The sequence below is a fragment of the Manis pentadactyla genome, chromosome 9, assembly GCF_030020395.1.
Source record: "Manis pentadactyla isolate mManPen7 chromosome 9, mManPen7.hap1, whole genome shotgun sequence".
Taxonomy (NCBI): Eukaryota; Metazoa; Chordata; class Mammalia; order Pholidota; family Manidae; genus Manis; species Manis pentadactyla.
In genome coordinates, this window is record NC_080027.1 from 19,481,225 (window position 1) to 19,493,697 (window position 12,473).

The 12,473-nt window shown below is 40.0% G+C and overlaps 1 protein-coding gene across 2 annotated transcripts in view; it reads left to right on the forward strand.

The window, feature by feature from the left end:
- The window catches only part of LOC118909747 (olfactory receptor 5G3-like), a 37,895-nt gene that overhangs the window by 20,905 nt on the left and 4,517 nt on the right, over positions 1-12,473 (forward strand). The gene's annotated exons all lie outside the window — the stretch shown is intronic.

Here is a 12,473-nt window from a genome sequence, read left to right on the forward strand (position 1 = left end):
AAAAAAAATAAAAACAAAAATAGTTGACAGGGATGTCTGTTGGTATTTTCTTCCATTGAATTTACATTAAGCAAGGAAAAATCAGCTCTTATAATTCTCCCGCCAATCTTTACTAATGGTAATGGTAAACTTTGAGCAGGTTCCCTAATACCTCTACAATTTAGAGTTTAAGAATGTGTATTTGCAAGTTCCTGACTCTGTCCTGAAGTACCTTTGTACCAAGAGGCATTTATACCCTTGTTTATCCTTCTACGACAAGTAATTTTCAGGTGTCACCTACTGTTTTCCCTCTCACTTGAGTAATTTTTTCACTGGTGGGAACGCTTACTGAGATAGTTCTGTGTAATTCTTCTCCTGTGTCTATGTCGACAGTACTTGGAATTAGTCACCTTGGTGGTCAAAGCTATTACTAACTTTTACATTCAAGCAAACATTTTGTTTTCTGTCTGAGAACCATTACGTTCTCATTTCCATCTCCAAAACTAGAAGCTGGCTTTCTTCCTAGGGCCCATTTAAAAGAAAATCGCACCCATTGCCCCCCAAAGAGGGGTTCATCCCTTTATGTGAGTTACAATATTCACAACAAATATAAAGCCACAAAGCTTTATAAATTGTGGGCAGATGGTTAGGCTCACTCACTAGCTAAGGGATTCCCCTACTATAAAGAGAGAGTATGATAAAAATTCATGATACTAGAAAAAATTAAATGTAGCTGCATACATAATAAGCTGGCAAAATTGCCTGAGGACCTTGATGGCCTTTGGGGGAATATGTGTCTCAAGGCCATAAACCTTAAAATACGATGTTTTTCATCCTTGCAAATCCCTAATGACAATGGGTGTATTATTTCTATCGATTTCACTCATTCTCCTCCTGTTATAAAGAGGGATTTGATGTTAATCATTTAGGGCCTACACTCCTACCAGGAGCCTCTGTTAGGACATTTATAGCTGGGAGGGTAGAAGCTACAAATCAACTGACAAATTAGCAAAGCAGAAAAGTTAAGATTAAGGAACCTCGGGGGCTGGATTGAAAGGCCTAAGGCAGGAGCTGCTTCCTGAGTGTCTTGCTGCCATTTGCCGTTTTGATGGGTCAAACATGGTGCCTTTTTGTTTTAACACATTTTTCATGTGTTAACAGGCATTCATGTCTTTTTTGTGAATCTCTAGCTTTTTATCTTTCTTAAAACAATTTTCAGATCTTCAGAGGAAGGAACTGTGTTTTTGACACTTGCTGAAAGCTTACCAAATTCAAATTCAAAGTGAATGTTCTCCACCTGTCTTCTCATTTTCCAGCACGTAGAACTTCCAGGAGCAACTCAGTTTTCTCCTTTATAGGCATTTTCCTTCTCATTTCTGTCATCCCATCTCATTTCCTCTGTCTTTTCTCCTTCTGCCTAGTTCTTCCCTTCTATGTGTGAGCCACTCACATGACATCTACGTTCTCTGGTCCCAGCTCCCTGGGCTGGGTAGTTCATCCTTGAATCCGACTGCTTTTCTTCCTGCTCTCTGTTCATACTGCTTCTGACTTTTCTTTCCTCTTTTTGAGAGAGAAGAAGAGGACACGGCACTCACCAGTCTGTAGCTAAATGCTTTGCTGAGCTGGGAAGCTGAGGATCACAGGTTGGAAACTGGATGCGATGAGTGTTTTTGTCTAGTACCCTCTTGCCCTGATTAAGCTCTGTGGATTTCTGTGGAGAGATGTCCAATACCTGGTTTGCTCCTCTAGCCTCTTACCAGCGTGTAAATCCTTCCTTGATGAACTGGAATTGCTGCTGGGTGGAGCCTGGGGAACTTGAGGCTAGAGAACAATTTTGTTCAGGAGAAAACTCATTAGAATTAGAACGTAGTCTCCCACTCCATGACCACACTTTTTGCTGTGAATAGGAATGAAAAAAAAAGCAGCCACTGTATATCCAGCACAACCTAGAGACACTGGGATTTAGTCCACGCCCTCTGGGGTTCCCAGTTACTCTGCGGGTGAGTGTAAATCGCTGCGTGACTCTGCCCGTACTCCTTATGGCCTCCTGTGTTGCGCTGGGAGGGAACCGGGGACACCCTGTCTGCAGCCTGCACCCAGGCTGGCTGTAGGGTGGGGGTGGCGTTCACTCATCTCCATTTTCTGCGTCCCTCCTCGGGTGTCATTCCTCAGTTCTGCATCCTATTTTGCATAAGATTTACTTCTCTGTCTTCTGAGTCATGTTTAGATTCCTTTAATGCTTGGCTCTTGACAACACGATGACTGTAGCTAACACTGCCGTGCGCTATATAGGAAAGTTGTTAAGAGAGGACATCCTAAGCGTTCTCATCACAAAGAGAAAACATTTCTTACTCTTTTCTCTTTTCTTTCTTTTCCTTATATTGTAGCTCTGTGAGATGATGGATATTGGCTGAACCTGTTGTGATAATCATTTCACAATATATGTAAACCAAACCATTGTGCTGTATGCCCCCAACTTACATGGTGATGTATGTTCATTATTTCTCAGTAAGACTGGATTTAAAAAAACCCCAGATGGCATAGGGATAATTTCCAACATTATATAATGAGACATGACTGTTATTGCTCAATCAAAACCTCAGCCTGCTTACTAATGAGCTTCTAAGCACTGTTCTATTTGTGGTTGGAGACTGGCATGTTATAGTGGTTTTTCAAGTCAGGATCTGAATTGCTAGCTTGTCATGCAAATCCTAGTTATAGTCCACACTGGTAAACACTGTTTTTAGGACAGTGAGTCAGTCTTCAGAGAAGCAGCAATTTTAATGGGTTTGAGTCCATCAATAGCCCTGAAGACAGAGCTTTGCAAACAAAACTTCATAGACGGAGACATTTCTGGACCTGTGCACTTTGTACTCTTTGTTTTATGTTCTACCCTGATTTCAAAGTCCTTTCTGTTTCAACCATTGGCAAGTTCACTATGTGAATTTTTGCCTTTTAAGTAGAAAGCAATTTATACCGGTTGTTTCAAGTCTTATATGTGGCCAATCCCCATTAGTAGCCAAGGCCCAGAGTACCCAGGCTTAACTTAACTTTTATTGTAGTCACAAAGCAGTGGCTCTCCCTCTTGTGCATGAGAACAGCGTTGTATAGAGGCTGGAGGGAGGACTCACTACCTCCTGCAACAGAGCTGAGAGCCGTCAGCCAGGAGCTGGAGGTACTTTCATGACCACCAAGTCTGGCCCCAGGAGGAAGAGCAGTTGGCAGGCTCAGCTAGCGACCAAGAAGACTTCAGGCACCTTCTGAGACCCAACAAGGGCTGAAAGGGAAATACTTGAATAGGGAGAAGGTAGGGATGCACGGTAGGAATGCAGCCAAAAGATGTATTTCCTACCATTGTGTTAGCACTTTGTCTTCTCCTGGCTTGAGGACATATGGGTTATAAATACAAGTTATAAATACAGAATTGATCTTAGCTGATCTGTTGCAATCCTGTGCTTACTTCCAGAGATGCCTGGAGCCAAGGTGCTGACCCTTGGCCAAACCAGAATGAAATCAGCTACCTAAGGATAAACATTCCTGTGCTAATGTCTGAGGGAGATATGGGGGGCAATCTGTGCTAGTTTATTCACTTTGTTCATAAAAACAGATAGATGGTGGGCACCCAAATTTCTGTTACATTCTCTTGATTTCTTTTTTGCTCTTGGTCATGCAGCCTTTTTCTGGCTACAGAACCAGAGTGGTACAAATCCCAATTCTTGGATAAGACTGTGTTTCTCCTGAGACAAAGTTATCTTGCATGTATCCTAGTCATTTATGATTCAAATACAAAGTGTATCTTATGTGATTGAAGAATGACCCTGGGGGCTGCGTCCAGAAGTCTTGATCCTCTCTGATGTTAGACTGGAGTCTCACGAGTCATTTCAATTATCCAACTCTGTGTGACTGATGCTTCACATTAATTTTGTATTCACTCTGGGATATGATACAGTAAAAATCTATACATATTTTCAGCTCATGTATTGAGCACATCTTAGGTTTAGCTGGACAAGGTCAAATGGGCAATTGATAAAGTTAGCCTTTGAGTAACCCAAATACCTGATTCTCTTCTCTCTTTCTTTACACTCCTTTCCCCTCCATCCTCCTTAGATATAGAATGCCTTCATATTTTCTTCTAACATTCTCCCACCAAAATCTTCTGTGGATTGTTCTAAGAAACCTTCCTAATTCTCCCCGACTTCCTCCCCCTTAGATGAAATTTGTTCTCAGTGCACTGTGGCAGCAAATGCATGTTTTGACAAAACTACTGTGAGATGTCACACAAAACTGCTATGACATGTCACATCCTATTAAATCCCTTTCTCCCCTGGTAGAGTATGAAATCTGTGAAGACAGCAATCCTGTCTTATTCATTTCGATGAATTCCATCACCTCTTAGCTCAGTCTTTTATAGGAGTAGGTACTCCTTAAAAGCATGACCAAAGAAGCTAATGAATTAAACAGCTCTTAACAGTAGAGCGAAAGGAATTCTTTCACTTTGAAGAGTTACTGGTTGACTGACTGGTAATGTCTCACCCAGTACATTTGCATTCCAAATGTAACAGGTGGATAAAACCTTAAGGTAAAGGAATGCTATTTTAATCATGGCATGTCAGACATTGCCTAACTGTAGGTAAGTCAAGTCATGAGGTGTTTGCAAATAATCTTAAATGGGGGCACCAAGGACTTTGATAGAAACTTAAAATGCCATGTAGATTATTGTGACCATGAATACTTTTTGGAACCTGGAAAGGTCAGTGGACTTCATCTAGTTTAAGATGGGGTCAATTCTACCCCAAATAGGACCTAAATATTATTTTTATTAAAGTCATTTCTGCCATGGCACCAATGTCTCCTATAGTCAGCCTAGACCTCTGTGGCTAAAGAGTTTCATGACCATGAGTCATGTTGTGTGTGTAAGACATTCACTGTCTTATTTGTAAATTAAGTTATATTTTATAATCTCTGGAGAACCCTTCAGGTAAATATTTTATGTGAGCATGAATAAATCAATTACCCAAATATACTTGACTAGAAAGACCAGTGCTTTGTGTGAAATTGGTGCGATCAATCCCCTTTCACTGTTTTGGCAAATGGGAGGAAACCCCTGTAGCATGGAAGATTAACAAGACCTCTTGGAACTGGAAAAAAAGGTGTGATTTTAATAGATTTTTAGTTATAAATTTACTTCACCTAAAGCAATATTACACCAAATTTTCTCCTTGGAATATACTTTAGCAATTGAACTTAGTATTCTTTCTGATGTCATCCAACTGTCTGCCCTTATGGCGGGGAAAGAGGCTACATGGCATGTTAATAGCCATCATTAAGTCTGTGAGGTAGGCATGTGGCCATTTATTTCCATCTCTGCAGAGAACCAAATAGAAGTATATATGTAAGTATGCTGAATATTCAGCAAAGAAGATTCACTGATGTTTGAAAGTTAAGCCCATGGACTTGAAGTGTCATGAGAGGAAGTTGAGTGGCTGTCCAAGGACCTTACAAATGAGTTTACTTAGGACAGTCCTAGTCCAGGATCTGCTTAGGTTTTCAAGTACAGAATCTTGGTCTCCAGGCTAATTGGATTGATGGGTTCTGATCTGAGCCAAAGAATATAACAAGAGAGTGAGTGGTACCTTGCGCTTCTTCAACACAGTCATGTGAAAATGAGTCTAGAAAGACTTTCAAGCGTAATGACATTAAATTAGAAATTATGTTAGGATACATCTGTTAATTTATTTATAGTCAATCCACCACGCATGAAGGAGTGCTACTAGTTAAAGGCAAATGTGTCTTCAATCCTAAGATCTACCAACATACAGATACAAAGAAGAACAGCACAACCCAGACTTCATAAATGACCACTCTTAACAACTCTTGCAGATTTTGTGTAGATGGTGCAGGTTAGCAAGCTGCGGGACATCCCCCTCTTCTGAGAAATGTTTTGGAGGCAGAAGGTGTGAGTGGAAGGCCTTACAAACAATGTGTTCCACGGTCTACCTCCAGGGGTTTGGAGAGAAACCAGGCCCTTCGCTCTGGAAAAGACATGTTAGGTGTCATAAACCTCCCCATTCAAAAAAGGAGAAAGAAGAAGAAAAAAGAGAGAGAGGGAGGGAGGGAGGGAGGAAATGATACTTAAACGCCTTCAAAAACTCACAAGAGAATGCTACATAAAAGTAGAGACACAGTTTATGATTTTTCCCAGTTTACTTACTTTCCATAGACAGTGAAACTCACATGGGCCTCATGTATTCAGGCTCCCTGGAGGATAATTTGAAGCTTGCTTGATGGAAATGAAAATGGGGAAGGGAGTTGTGGCTAAAATTTGAATATTTAGTGGCATCTGGTTAAGCTGCTGTAAGAATGATACTCTGGAGTTCCGTGCCCAATACAACCAGTTGGATAGGAAGTTCTACCTTTAGCCTCTGTTTTTAGAGTTTTTTTTGGTTTCCATTCATTACTGGCAAACTCCTCTGCTCATGGATGTACTCTAGATAAAGCAATAATTTAATTTAATTTCCAATGTCATCAGGTCTTTCAAAAGAGACTTTGTGTACTTTTGTTCTCAATTATTTTTCACTTACACTTTTATCTCAGAATGGGCAATCCTCAGTTTCCTTTTATTTCAAATATTTTGTTTTTTTGGAGGGGATGCACTAGGAGGTGGAAGTGAAGCATTTTAGCGTTACCTCCATAACGCTGAATGGTTATACGACATAAAGTAGTATCCTCTACTTGATAAACACTGAATTTATTTAATGGATCGATCTTAGATGCAATGATGCTCCGTGAGTTCTTTAAAATGTTGGTTTTCGTTCAGCAAATCAATTAATTAAGAGTAAGGATTTCAGGAGCAAACTGTTCTGAGAAATTCTGTTCTGTGTTTGTAACAGAGCTCATAACCAGGGATATCGGGAGCTTTGCAGGCAAATAAAGGATATTGATGTTTGAGTTGTAGATTTTCTGCTGTGAATTTGAAGAGTAGAAAGCCATACGGCCGACTTCTATGTATGTGAATGTACTGCCACCTACTGGCCTTTTCTTGTCATTGGCCAGGTTGCAAAGGCTGCGTCAGTGAATTTTAGTATGGTCGGATCTAGACCCATTCTAGTTATGATTTATTGTCTTGAGGTCTTAGCAATTTTTTTTTTTTGGCACTAGTGTGGGAGTCTGGAGACATGGATTCTAACTCTGACAATGAAACTACTTTTCTCTATGACCTTGAACAAGTCCCAACTACTTTGGGTGTTGTTTTTCTCGTTTGGAAAATAGCCAAAAAGTTGATCACCAAATATGTATTTTACTTAAAAAATCACACGTATTAAATACTTCAGGTGTATTATGTCACTTAGACCGAACAGTTATATTCTTTTACAAATGAGGAAACTGGCAGAGAGAGCACGCAATCTATTTGATAAATGACAGAGCTGGGGTTTGATCTCAGGTCAGACTTAGGAAGTACTAATTCAGGAATACATACCCTTAACCCTGATGCTGAGTATATTTTTTAAAAGATTTCCTGCTTTTGTTTTTCTACATCTTTTTCTTTCTTACTGAACCAATTGTAATGATAATTAAATGATAGCTAACATTTACTGACAACTTGTTTGACAGAAAATGTGCTAAGATATTTACATGATGTGCTAAGATGCTACATTGAATCGTTGTTCGAATCCTATTATGGAGATACGGTAATTATTCCCATTTTATAGATCAAGAAACTAAGGCTTAGACTAGCTGGTTGCTGATTTTCTTGTTTATGGTGGCCCACTCCTGGTACAACTGACACTATATGCCATTCAGCTTTTAAAGCTGCCTTGAAAATAATATATTTATTAGTGTGAATTAGTGGATTCTCTCTCTCTTTTTTTTTTTTGCTAGGCAGTATAGGGAGAGAGAATTCAGAGCTTATTCCAATACGTGTCCAGCCCTCAGGGAGAGTTCTATCTAGTACAGACTCTGTGTTTGGTCATCTGGTTTATTATGTGTATTTGTGATGTCCGTAGTGAGAGAGGTCCAGCTAAAATATCAAGGAATTCAGTGCCTCAGGGCATGACACTAATCTGGGTATGGGGGAAGCTTCATGTCAAAGGTGACAGTAAATGAACGTCAAAGGACTTATACTCTGAGCAATTAAAGAGAGCAGCTTTGTGCAGCGTGGGACATAAACTTCATCAAATCTCCTGTAAACCACCTGAGGCTCACCTGTTGCACATACGCATCTTTGTTTTATTCCTGGTGGTATGGACAGAAACTTCTGTAACCAATATGGCTGCTGCTAATGCCTCCTCAGATCTAGGAAGGCTGACAGTCTCTCCTGCTATCCTTTTGCACTGCAGCATGACTTTGGATAGCATTTTGGCTTGCAAAAAAAAAAAAATCTATTTAGTCTAAATTGCAGCTGGCTTCATTCCATGCTGAAGTCTGGGGTCCCCCACTATCAGCTCTTCGGTCCTCTCTTTCTTAGGACCCAGGGCTGTTCTTTCTTTCTTAAAACACTAGAGGGACCCTGCTTGTTTATTTGGGAGACGCTGCAGCTTGTGTAATAGTGATTTAGCAAATCAGGTCTGAAAGTCTGTGTTTACAGATAGAAGTCCTTTAGCAATCATTCAGTGGGCATGGAGAGGTAGTTAGCCAAAGGTTTATCTTAAGAACTTTAAAGTTAGGTTTTTAAGTGACTAAAGGAATTATGTTTATTAGAAATCTTTGTTAAATATACCTAAATAGAAAAAAGAGAGAATAAATGTGATCTGTGATCCTGCCAGAGAGGCATAACTTCTGTTATGTTTCAGAATTTATCTGGTCTCACTTTTTTTTTTTTTTCCCCAAAATAGAAGGTCAACTGCAGATAGTCTCCCACAAGGCAGATTTAAGTGCTTAGGTAACACACACACCCAGACACACACAGACCAATGCTTAGCTCCATTCTCGGAGCTAAGGAAAAGAACTTCACCTATCTTTGTTGTCTTTGGAGAGAGACTTCAGAAATATTCAAACAAAAGAACACGAATGGGGATGTTGTGTTTTTTCATCACCGCCTATTAATACTTTTCTCTCTTTCATTTTAGGCCAGGTTGGTTTCTCAGTTTGTGTTTCTTAGAAGCAGAACCTGAAACGAGGATTCGAGTTTGAGCAATTTATTCGGGAGGTGAAGGAAGCACCAGTATAGGAGTGAGGAACTGAGACAGGAAAGGAAGTTGAGCAGTAAAAAGCAGCTATCACGGTGCGCGGCTGGGGCTTCCTGCGGTCCAGGGCGCTCTGGAAGTCAGAGTCAGCCCACCTGGGGGACCAGAGGGCTGCAGTGCTTGTACACCAGATCCCATCTTTACAAGTTGAAGACTGCTCTTGGGGGTTGTTAATTCCCCAGTTCTTTGGGCCTGTCAGGCAGGTAAGCAGTGAATGTTCTTAGGCAAAGAAATGCCAGGATCCGTCCGCCTTAAATTTGAAGTGACAGGAAACATAAACTTTCCCAGTGGGTCATTGTGTGTAATTGTGATAGGGGCTGCTATTTCTACTTCCATCTCCTGGATCCCAGACCCATAGGGTCTAGGCGTCAGGGACCTACACAGCATATCATATGACCATTGGCTCAAAGTATATGCGGTATATAGAGCATATTGAAGTAAGAGTGCTCTGCCCATGCTACTGTCTTTTTCCTCGTGAGGCCATTCCAGCACTCCGCTAGCCGGTAGCTCTGGACGGCGCAGTGTAAAGGAGGCTGTGCTGGCTTCTAGGTCTATCTTGTTCTTTCTCGCCACCAGCCGTGTCCCTTAGACTGAGTGCTGTTAGGTGAAACCCATGATGATCACACAGACATTCTGTGAGCTCTTGGATGGTAAGTTAAAGCATCACAGCCTGGGAGAGAAAATTTGTGTCTGAAACATGTGTTAATCCCAGTAAGATCAAAACATTGCATCCTCCAATGTGGAAGTGGTCTGATACAACCAACTTCATACCATGTGGCAGGTCAGTTTCCTCAAGGGATGGGACCATACCGATGGCCCAGAGTCAGTGTCTTACTGACAAGATGAACACTCAGCAGAAACAGCAAGGCTGTTCGGTTAGCCGTGGTGAGAGAGCTCATGCTGTTGGGTTTATGCGTGGCCTCCTTTCCTGTCACCACGGCTGCTCTGTTCAGGAGTCCACTGTGTCAGCACCGAGATGACTGAGGATAAAGACTGGCTAACATCAACCGGTAGAACCCTCCTCTCCACTTGGCCAGGGACTTGTGCAGCAGGTGATACTGACATTAATAATACAAGACGCAGAGATCTGCATACATTGTGTGAACACCCACAGTCTCATCTACATGCTCCTCTCCCAGATTTCTTTGTCTCTGTTCTTTCAGTCTTGCATTTTCCAGGTAGCTGAATAACCAGCCACGCCCTTTGTAATATTCTCAGAAATCTGTATATATTTTTAGTGCAGACCACTTGCACTTACAGTAGAATTTATATAGTATTGTGATTTCTCTAATGGCTGATATCGGTAGTTTTCTTTTTTTCTGATGAATCTGGTAAGAAGTTTCTTGCTTTTATTGATCTTTTCAAAGAAACTGCTTCCTTCTCTATTGTTTTTTCCATTATTTTTCTGTTTTCCGTTATGAGTTTACCATGGCTGCTGTAACACGTTATCACAAACTGGGGCCGGATCAAGATGGCAGCTGGGCCACACTCCCGCCAGAGAAGGTGGGGGAGCATTCATGCCTTGCCTCTTCCAGCTTTGCTGGAATTCCTTGACCTGGGAGCACGTCTCACCGATCCCTCACTCTGTGTTCACACTGCCTTCTCCTCCTCAGATTCTCTCTCTCTCTCTAATCTCCTCCACCTCTCTCTCATAAGGGCAATTGTTACAGCATTTGGGGCCCCCCCAGACGATCTAGGACAACTTCTTTATCTCAGATCTTTCATTTAATTACATCTGCAAAGAAGCCTTTACCCAAATCAAATAATATTTATAGGTTCCATAGATTAGGACCCGAAATCTTTGAGGAAGGGACATTATTCTAGTGATCACATGGTGCTTACATAGGTTTTATTTTATGACCCAAAATATAATCTATCTTGGTAAATATTCTAAGTACACTTAAATCAGTATGCATTCTGCTATTGCTGAATACAATGTTGTATAAATGATAATTCTTTCTGGAAGACATATTATTTTATTTTATTCCATACATACAGATTTTTCGTAGGTTTTAGAAAGGTTTTTACAAATTACATTTCTCTTTTTCAGAGAGCAATTATTTGTATGTTAGATCTTCCTTTCTGCTTTATGAGTCATTTCTGTATAAACATTTTGAAGTTATGTATTATCTTTACATTTAAAAAAATTAAAATGTTTTTTCTCATGTGTCTTCCATGATTGTTTTAAGTAGTGTTTATATATATATTTTTGTTTTATGTCATGTGACTGACAATTCTCATATAATTTTCTTTCCTGGGCTCCCCCAACTTACTTCCCATTGTCTAATATAATTTTGTTATTCTTTTTTCAACCTTATTATCCCACAGAATGGATGTTTTTATTTTTAAAAATGTAATAAAGAAGAATTTTCTTATAATCTTCTCTGTTACTAGAGTGCTTTTCCCCATGTTTTCCATTTGCTTTTTCCTTTTTTAGGTTTAACAGTGTCATTCACTTATTTCTAAAATCTGTTTTTGTTGTCTTCTTAATGCTTTTAATTGGTTTTAAGAAGAATAACAGAAATACTTTTCCCCTGCCATGTTGAATTAAAAGCATGTAACATAATTTTAATTGCTGAATATAAATAATTATGAATTATAGATTTTTTGGGGGTGTTTCCCATTAATTCAATGAATACTTACACAACACTAATTATTAATAAACTTCTGAGATAGATACTTAGTAGGAGTTAAAAATGAACTACCAATCAGATTATGGGGTTTGACAGAATGAGATATTAGCTCTTCTTGATGGCATAAACAGGGTCCTCAAAGAAGGTGGTGATGAGAGAGTTTAACTTGTGCTGTTAGACTCTGTGCTTTCTTCTCTCTCGTGTGACCCTTCCAGCCCCAAAGACTGCCTTGCGGTTGGTGCTTTCCTGATTCTGTTCATCTTGCCTGCACTGCCTGAGATAGCTTTCTCTTCACTTCCATTTATCTAATTTTATCTTTCCAGACTAATTCCTTCTTGAAATGCTCCCCTCTCCTCATGCTTTATAATGATCTGTCTTTCCAGGACTGTGTTTTATTTTTGCCTGGAGGGAAGCAAAAGCTACTTTGAGCTGCTGTATTGTTTTTACTTCTAGGTATTGTCTCCACAACCGTGCCGTGATTCCCTTACACTAACAACTGACCTTACTGAGTACTGATTCTGTGCTGGACACTCTTTTAAGTACTTTAAATGTGTTAATAAAATCCTTCCAACATCTCTGTGAATAGATACTCTTGTTTTCTTTTTTTTTTTTAGAGATTAAAAGGATGAGGCATAGGGAGATTTAAAAATGTGCTCAAAGTTAGAAGCCTTCCTCAAAG